Here is a 10,427-nt window from a genome sequence, read left to right as displayed (position 1 = left end):
CCTCCGAACCTGTTTGGATAACAAAGCTTTATTGTAAGATTTAAGAGATTTGATACCTAACCCTCCACTACTTTTAGGACCACAGACTTTCTGCCAAGCAACCAAAGAAATCCTTTTCCTATATTCCACACCAGACCAAAGAAATCTTTTCTAAATTCTTTCTAATGCTTCTGCAAATTTGACCAGTATACTAAACAAACTAAGAGCATAAACAGGAAGATTCTGAAGGGTAGCTTGAAGAAACTAGAGGTTACCAGCCTAGGATAACATAGAGCCTTTCTAACCAGCCAATTTTTTGTTGAACTTATCAATCAAAGAATTCTAGAAAGAGTTTGGAGGAGCCAAACCAAGAGTGAGCCCCAAATAAGTAGAGGGGAGCAGCTCAACCTTACACCTAATTATGTTAACAATCCTCTGCTACCTCAACAAGGAGGTGTTGATGAAGTAAATAATATATTTCTCCTAGTTAACCTACTGGCCAGTAGCAAGGGAATAAGAGTTGAGAGCATTTTTGAAGGTAGAAGCTTCACTCACAGAAGAGTATCCCAATAATATAGTATCATCAACAAATTGTTGATGAGTCCAGAAGAAATTAGTTGAAGAGGGTTGTAAGCCTTTGATGATCCTATTCTCCTTCAACTTTTGAATCAATCTACTCAAACATTCTACAAAAATAGTGAAAAGAATAGGCGAGATAGGATCTCCTTGCCTAAGACCCCATGAAGATTAAAAAAATCTAGAAGGAGATCCATTAACAAGAATAGAAAAATTTGGCGTAGATATTAGCTCTCTAGTGATTTTGATAACTTTCTCATCAAATCCAGAGGCCTCCATGATCCTAAAAAGAACCTACCATTCAACCCTGTCATAGGCTTTTGCCAAATCCATCTTTACGAGGAATCCCTCTTTGTTTGCAGCATTAAGAGAATGGATATTCTCATGCACAAGAATTATTGAGTCCAAAATCTGCCTACCCAGGACAAATCCTTTTTTCTCCTTAGAGATAACAAGGGGAAGAACAACGAGCAATCTAGAAGTCAAGACTTTTGAAATTATCTTGTAAAAAGAGTTACATTGACTTATTGGCCTAAACTTACCCATAGAATCAGCTCTAGCCACCTTAGGAATTAGAGAAATGAAGGTAGAGTTGATTTCTTTAAGAATTCTTCTGGAGACAAAGATTTCTTTGACAACATTGACCATATCAGCCCCAATAATGTGTCAATATTCCTTAAAGAAAAATATGGGGAATCCATCCAGGCCCGGTGCCTTATCCCTTTGGAAGGAGAAAACAACTCTTTTAATTTCATCAACTGAGGGGATGACAGATAAGATCCTATTCTAATTAGGTCAATTAATCTTAGGAATATTTTCAACAAGATCTTGCTGCTTAACAAGGTCAAGCTCCTTGCTACCAGTCAGAAGGTTAGAGAAGAACCTAATAGCTTCATCACTTATATCATCATCTTTGATAAGAGTTTTATCATTAACAATTAATTTGGAAATTTTGCTTGCTGCTTTATGCTTCATTGATGTCATATGAAAGAGTTTAGTATTTCTATCACCAGCCTCTAACCAAATTGCCCTAGATCTTTGCCTCCAGTAAATTTCTTCTCTTGAAATAGTGTTGTGTAATTTGGCTAGAACCTCATCTTCTTTAGCCTTGGGGACATTCTTATAACCATTTTTTTGAATAGAATTTTGAATCTGTTCTAATTCCTCCTTGAGCTTCCTCTTAGATTCAAAAATATCCCCAAAAACTTTTTTATTCCAAACCTTGATATTATCTTTGATATTTATTAACTTTTTAGCATCTTTGAACATGGAAGAACCATCCACAGTTATATTCCACCATTTGTAAATGCAAGCTTCCAAGGAAGGGTGTGAAATCCACATTTTTCAAACTGGAAGGGAAAGTAGCATTTGCCCTTAATAGAATCAGCAACAAAAGAAATAGGATAATGGTCTGATCCAATTCTATTAATAATAGATAGAGAACATCTATACTTAAGGACCCAATCAGGAGTAATAAGAGATCTATCAAGCCTTACCTAAATAAGTTCTCCTCCATCCCTTCAATTATATCAAGGGTAGGAAGATCCAGAAAGGTAAACATCAATGAGGGCATTGGCATTGATAAAGTCCAAAAGATCAATCCTGCTATCCAGTTGAGCTTAGGTTCCACCAAATTTTTCAATCTCCCGCAGAGGAGTGTTGAAATATCCCATCAAAAGCCAACTATCCTAGGAAAAAGTCCCTCTTTTCTACTAGATTTTGTCCAAAACTTGCTCCGAACAACTTTAGAGTTGGGAGCATAAATGTTGGTAACCACCCATTCCTATCCTTCAACAATGCATTTGACTCTCATAGAAATGATATTACCATCTTCATCAATCAGGTCTCCATCAATATTTTTCTTATTCCAAAATATAGCAACCCCACCAGATGCTCCATTAGAACTACTACCACATACACCCCCAAGTTTAAAGAAATTTAATTTTTTAGCTTTTTCCTTACTGATTTTAGTTTCTTGAATCAGGATAATGTCTGGCTTATGATCTCTGATAAAATTCCTGAGCACATCCTGCTTATGGAGACCATTTAGGCCTCTAATGTTCCAAGATATTACCTTCATTTGGAAACCTGGGAGCAAGATTCCTGAATGGTTTGCTACCTTCCATCAGCTATATTTTGTTTGCTCTCCTGGTCCCTATGCCACTTCATAGTTTTACGCCCCTGTGGAGATTTGGAAAGACCAATATCAGCCTTAGACTTGGTCCTAGTTTTAACCGCATTAGTACACCTTGTTTTCTTGTTTTTCTTTTTTCCCACTTCTATTAACTCCTCATCTTCTTCATCTTTATATGTAGACTTCTTACTATTCCAAGGTTCTCCTTTTCTCTGAGATGAGGTGGGTGAATCAGTCCCAAAGTTCTAGAATGGAGATTTAAGGTTAACCTGGGGAAATCTAAACTAGGTCTTTTCTTCAATGATTACATCTGGAACTTTAGAGTCCTTTGAACACACTTTATTGCATTCCTATTCTGTATCTTTTGGAATCTCATATTGTGATTCATTTGTGTCTCCAATCTCATCATCTTCAAGAATTTCTTCTATAATTACATTTTCTTCTTCTTGAATCTGTAAAGCTTCAAAGCCATTGCTTGTTTTAACTTCAAATACATTCTCTTCATCCTTTCTGATTTCCTTATGAGGAATCTCCTTGGAAGGACTAGCTTTCCTTTCATCCCTTGTTATATCTTTTGAGTTACTAGGGAGTCCAATTCCTCCTTCCAATCTTCCCTCCTCATTTTTGTTCAACTTCTCTTTCCAGATCTATTTGACATGATTATTGTTCTTCTGAGCATTCTTTGGGTTGCTAGGACAAGCCTTCGCCTAGTGTCCAGATTTCTTACATGAAAATCACATGAAAGGGAGGGATTCAAACTCTATGACTTGTTCCCATTCACCTAGCTTGGAATTTATTTCGATAGAGCTAGGAAGGTTCGTGTTCTGTGAGATATTAATGCATATCCTTGCATACACCAGTCTCTTTCATGTTGTTTTCATAGAGTCTATAGCCACAAGCTCCCCAAAGGAATTAGTAATACCAGAGAACATGTCCTCCAACCAAAATTCAAGCGGCAAACCACGAAACCGCACCTAGACCGGAGCAGATTGAAAAAATAAATTATTGAGCTCCATTTTTGGAGACCGTTTTCTTAAAGATAAAGAAGACTTCCCAAGCATCTAGGGTCCTCCACTCAGAGCTATTTCCAAGTCTTCACCATAGGAGAAGGAAAAGAAAAAAACCCCTTAATAGGGTTGAAACATCAACATGTCCTTTCACCCTCCATTTTATCTTCACAAAAGACCTAACAACTTCAATATTAGGTCTGGGGCCAACAAATTTTCCCACCAGAGAAAATGCCATTAGAGAAATGCTATGATCTATGACCACGTCTGGTACTGCAATAGCTAATCTGCCTAACTTTCTATCAAAAATATCTTCCACAGAGGGAAAAGTAGATTTACGAGTAGGCTTGTTTGCAAATAAACTATTCCAAGGTTTGACCACCTTGTCTTCAGTCATCTTTTCCAGCTCAGCATTCAATTTCTCATGATCGAACTTTGAAGAATCTTCAACATTTTTAAAGTCAAGAGGAGGGTCTTGATGCCATGGGTCCCCATCCTTTCGACCATCCTCATCATCCCCTATAGATACTAAAGAGACAAGTTGTCCTTGAGTTGCAGAGGCAACAGAACCAGAGGAACCAGTCGCGCTAATCCCTCCATTCATAGAATTCAAATTTTCCTCCAGCCTCGCTATTCCCTCCATTCACAAAATTCAAATTTTCCTCTAGCCTCACCATTCCCTCCATTTTTGGAAGTAAATGTTATATCAAAAGGGATGATTCAATTGGGAATTTTGACCCTATATGTGATGAAGGGATATCTCTTGGTTATTCAATTCAAAGAAAAGCATATAGATGTTATAATAAAAGATTGCAGAAAATTGTGGAGAGCGCTAATGTGAAAGTGGATGAGCAATACAAAAATCAATCTATATTATATGAAAGGGAACCATTAGTGGAAATGATCATAACTGAACTAGCAATGCCTCAACTGGTACAGGAAACTAAGATAGTTACACTGGTACAATCATAAAATTCAACTATGACTAATGATCAAAGCAGTGAACCTGAAGTTCAGAAGACACCAAGGTATGTAAGGTTAAATCATTCTAAAGATCAAATCATTGGAGATAGGAACAAGGGAGTTATGACAAGAAGAAGATTGGAAAATTAAGAGGTATGTCTTATTTCTGAAATTGAACTGACATTTGTTATTGAATCTTGTAAAGATAAACATTGGCTAAAGGCTATGGAAGACGAATTAGATCAGATAGAGAAGAATGAGACTTGGACTTTAGCTCCCCGGCCTAAAAATAAGAATGTTATTGGAACTAAATGGGTTTTTAGGAATAAACTAAATGAGGATGGTCAAGTTGTAAAAAACAAGGCTATATTGGTTTGTAAAGAATATTCTCAAATGGAAGGACTTAATTATGGTGAGACATTTGCACCTGTAGCTAGAATTGAAGTTGTTAGACTATTTCTTGCCTATCCAGCTTATAAGAACAATAAAGTCTATCAAATGGATGTTAAATGTACATTTTTGAATGGTGAACTTGAGGAAGAAGTATAGATTGAGCAACCTGGTGGATTTTTACTGACAGATGATAAAGATATGGTTTGCAGATTAAGGAAAGCTTTATAGGGATTGAAACAAGCTCCTAGAGCTTGGTATGCAAGGTTGGATAAATATCTTTTGAAGATTGGTTTTACTAAAGGAAGTGCTAATAGTAATTTATATTATAAGATCACTGATGATGATATTTTGATTATTGAAGTATTTGCTGATGATATCATTTTTGGAGGTGAATATAAATTGTGCATGGAATTCTCAAACAAAATGAAGAATGAATTTGAAATGTCCATGATTGGTGAGATAAGATTTTTTTGAGGTTTGCAGATTACTCAAACTGACAAAGGCATTTTTGTCTGTCAAACTAAGTATCTAAGGGAATTGTTGAAGAAGTCTGGTATGGATAATTCCAAACTGGTAAGTGTTTGTATTTTGGTTTGGTTTTGTCATTGATGTCAACACCTACTAAAACACTAGCAGTTTGGAGATCCAGCAGCATTCACCGGCAAGCAAATAAATATTGCACAGCTACTAGTATATAGTTCACCGACACTTGGAATGATATGGAAGACACTTGGTAATGTTGAAGAGATCATGTGGACACTTTGTTTTGAAGAATTAATCATTGGTATATTCATATTTTCATATTTTCTTTTACCGGCAAATAGGTCCAGGGTTACCTAGGGTTACACTGGCAGGCTTATCTTTTCCAGATCAGCTTGGCACGCTATGGAGATGATTTATTATTGTTCTAAAATGCATTAAGCCGACATGTTTAATCAGTTATTGCATCGGATATTATATTATTTGTAAAAGTCTTTATTGTAATATCTTGTAGAGTCGACCTACTAAAATTGGTCTTAGGTTATGGTATACATGTAAGATCTTATTTGTAAGATCAGATGTGAAATATAGAAAAAGAATTGTGAGAAGGTATATGTGAGATTAAGCAGAGGTATACATGAAGTCATCATTTGAAGGTGAAGCTAGGTTTTTGTAGAAGCATATCAATATTACACCGGTACTGAATCTAGCATATGAAGATGCTATTTTGTGCAGTACATTCTTATTGGATTTAACTATCCAACTTTAGTCAGTGTGACTCCCATTTTGTGATTGAGCAGTGAGCTCTAGGTTGTTGGCCTTTCTGCATGTGCAGACCCCATTTATGTACACTTACTATCTATAGTAGTATCATCTGATTGTGGGTAAAGTTTCCCACTGTGGTGTTTCCCCTTACATGGTTTCCATGTATAAATATTGGTGTTATGTGTTGTGGATAACTTTATGTTTATGTTTCATGTATTAATCTTTACCGGTATAGCAATTAACTGTTAACACTCTCTACCAACTTACTTAACTGGTTTACCGATATTAAGCATTAAGTTGGTTAAGTTGTTTTTGTTTGAATTTATTAGACAACTGATTCACCTCCCCTCTCAGTTGTCTCTGGGACCTAACAATTGGTATCAGAGCTTAGTCGACTTTTTGCAGAAGTTTAAGAACTTGAGGAGATCCAATGACTACTAATTATTTCAGGAAGGACAGTCCTAAACTTGATGGAACCAACTATGGGATATGGAAGATCAGGATGGAGCCACATCTGAATTGCATTGGTAAAGACATCTAGGAAGTTACAAAGAATGGCTATACTGCTGCTATAGCTGGTCAGACCGCTCCAACTACCTTAGCTAAAGATGAGGAGAATGATTGCAAAGCAAGAGAAGCACTTTTGAGTGCTTTATCAGATCAACAAATTATGGGATTATCAGATAGGTCTACTGCTAAAGCTATTTGGGATCATTTGGAAACACTGAATGAAGGAGATTCCATAGTCAAGATTGCAAAACTTGAAAGCTTCCGAGTAAGGTATGAACATCTAAAAATGGAAGAAGATGAAAGCATTTCTGCTTTTATGGAAAGAGTAAATGAAATTGTTTTGGGTATTAAATTTTGTGGAGGAACCTTGAGTGAGGATGAAATTGTTTCAAAAATCTTAAGAGGATTGCCATCGGCATATAAAATGAAGGTTACTGCTATAAATGAGTTAAGAAAAATGCCTAATACATCAGTAACTAGGGATACATTGATTGGAAAACTTTTAGCTTTTGAAATTGAGGAATTTGGTCTTGTTACTACTATAAAGACAGATTTGGCCTTTAGAGAATCAACATCATCCGGGCCATCATTTGACAAATCAGATTGGAAAGCCTTTTATGCAAGAGAACTTGAAGAAACTAGGAAGGAGAATGAAGAACTTGAAGCACTATTTGCAAGGAAAATGCCAAAAGGTCCATTTGGAAGTAAGTATGAAGGTAAAGCACCCTTTAAATGTTTTAACTATAGTAAGATTGGTCATATGGCTTCAAGATGCCCTGATAGACATGCTAGACTAAGAGAAGAAGCTAGAAGAACATACAAGCCTAATCCTGAATATCAGAGATATAGATTTAAGAAGAACAAATACAAATCTTGTTACATTGCTGATGAAGGTGTCACTGATGATTCTGATGAGGATCCAGCAGATAATGGATGGGTTTTTGTTGCTCTAACAAAAGACCAACCGACACCTACTGCTCAACCAGTAGAACAAGCCCTAGCGGCTAAATTTAAAGATAAGGATGAATGGATCATTGACTCGGGATGCTCACATCATATGACAAGAGACAAAGGTAAATTCTTGAACTTTCAAGAATACAATGGAGGTTTAGTAAGATTTGGAGATGATAAAACCCGTTCAATCAAAGGTAAGGGTACAATATCTCTTGATGGTAAGCATAACACTGACAATGTCTACTATGTTGAAGGATTAAAGCATAATCTTTTAAGTGTTGGTAAATTGGTTGAGAAAGGATTTCAGTTACAATTTAAGAATGGAAAATGCAAAATCATGAATAGAACTGGTTTGGAAATTGCAACCGGTAATCAGACTAGAGGTAATATCTTTCATTTGAATAACAATGAAAAGGCATGCTTGATTGCACATATAGATGAAAGTTGGTTATGGCATAAGAGACTATGTCATGTAAAATTTGATTGCATGGTAAAGATCAGTACTTCTAAGGTAGTTAGAGATCTACCTAAAGTTGTGAAACCTCAGAATACAATATGTAAGGAATGTCAATTTGGAAAACAAGTTAGAGCTAGTTTGAAAAGTATTCTAGAAAAATCTAATAATGCTCTTGATTTGATTCACACTAATTTATGTGGTCCATCTAGAACTAAAAGCTTACAAGGTGATAGATATTTCATGCTAATTATTGATGATTATTCTAGAATGTGTTGGGTTACTTTTCTCAGAGAAAAATCAGAAGCACTTGGAAAGTTCAAACTGTTCAAAGCAATGGTTGAAAATGAAACCGGTAAGAAAATCAACTGTTTAAGATCAGATCAAGGAGGAGAATTCACATCTAAGGACTTTAATACATTTTGTGAAGTGAATGGAATCAGAAGATAACTATCAGCACCTTAGACACCACAGCAGAATGGAGTTGTTGAAAGGAAAAATAAAACTATCTTGGATGTAGCAAGAAGTATGTTATCTGAAGCAAATTTACCACATGTATATTGGAGAGAAGCAGTTAGCACAATGGTCTATACATTCAACAAAGTTCACATCAAAGGTGAAACCGGTAAGACCCTTCATGAACTATGGTTTGGTAATACTCTTACTCTTAAGTATTTCAGAATTTTTGGAAGTAAATGTTATATTAGAAGAGATGAGTATATTGGCAAATTTGATCCTAGAAGTGATGAAGGAATTTTTCTTGGTTATTCATCTATAAGCAAGGCATATAGATGTTTTAATAAGAGATTGCAGAAAATTGTTGAGAGTACAAATGTAAAGATTGATGAACAATTCAGAGGAACTTCAAGGTATATAGACTCTGAACCGGCAACAGAAATTGTGACAAATGAACCTACACTAAATCCATTGGTACAGAATGAAGATCTAGTTACCTCGGCACCATTAGAGGATTCCATAGTAATTGAAGACCAACAACAAACTAATACACCCTGATATGTAAAATTGAATCATTCTAAAGATCAGATAATTGGAAACAAATTTAAGGGAGTTATGACAAGAGGAAGATTGGCAACTGAAGAGGTATGCCTTATTTCTCAAATTGAACCATCATCTATTAATGAGGCATGTGAAGATAAATTTTGGATTAAAGATATGGAATAAGAATTAGAACAAATTGAGAAAAATAATACTTGGAGATTAGTTCCCTGGCCTAAACATAAAAATGTAATTGGAACCAAATGGGTATTTAGAAACAAACTTAATGAAGATGGTAAGGTTGTTAGAAATAAAGAAAAGACTACTGTGTAAGGGATATTCTTAGAAAGAAGGAGTTGATTACAATGAAACCTTTGCACTGGTAGCTAGAATTGAGGCAGTCAGATTATTCTTGGCCTTTCCAGCTCACAAGAACTATAAAGTTAATCAAATGGATATTAAATGTGCATTCTTGAATGGAGATCTTGAAGAGGAAGTCTATATTGAACAACTTGATGGATTTTCTTTGATAGATGACAATGATATGGTTTGCAGGTTAAGAAAAGCTCTGTATGGATTGAAACAAGCCCTAAGAGCTTGGTATGCAAGGTTGGATAAGTATCTTTTAAAGATTGGTTTTACTAAAGGAAATGCAGACAATAATTTATACTACAAAATAACTAATGATGACATCTTGATTATAGAAGTATTCATTGATGATATAATCTTTGGAGGAGAAGATGGATTATGTAAAGAATTTTCTATTAAAATGTAGCAAGAATTTGAAATGTCTATGATTGGAGAAATAAAATTCTTTTTAGGATTGCAAATTTCACAGACTAACAAAGGTATATTTTTTAGTCAATCCAAGTACTTGAAAGAGTTACTAAAGAAATTTGGGATGAAGAACTCTAAATCGGTAAGCACACCTATGACTACAAATGACAAATTATTTCAAAGGGATGAATGTACACTTGTTAATCCAACTAGATACAAATCTATGATAGGAGGTCTACTGTATTTAACACAAACCAGACCTGATATTATGAATGCAGTATGTGTTATTTCTAGATTTTAAAGTAATCCTAGAGAAAATCATGAATCGGCAGTAAAAAGGATTTTCTGGTACTTACAAGGCACTACAAATCTTGGATTATGGTATCCTAGAGATGAAAATTTTGATCTATGTGCATACACAGATGCAAATTGGGTAGGA

The sequence above is a fragment of the Cryptomeria japonica genome, chromosome 9, assembly GCF_030272615.1.
Source record: "Cryptomeria japonica chromosome 9, Sugi_1.0, whole genome shotgun sequence".
NCBI classification, from domain to species: domain Eukaryota; kingdom Viridiplantae; phylum Streptophyta; class Pinopsida; order Cupressales; family Cupressaceae; genus Cryptomeria; species Cryptomeria japonica.
This window is presented reverse-complemented; position numbering follows the sequence as displayed.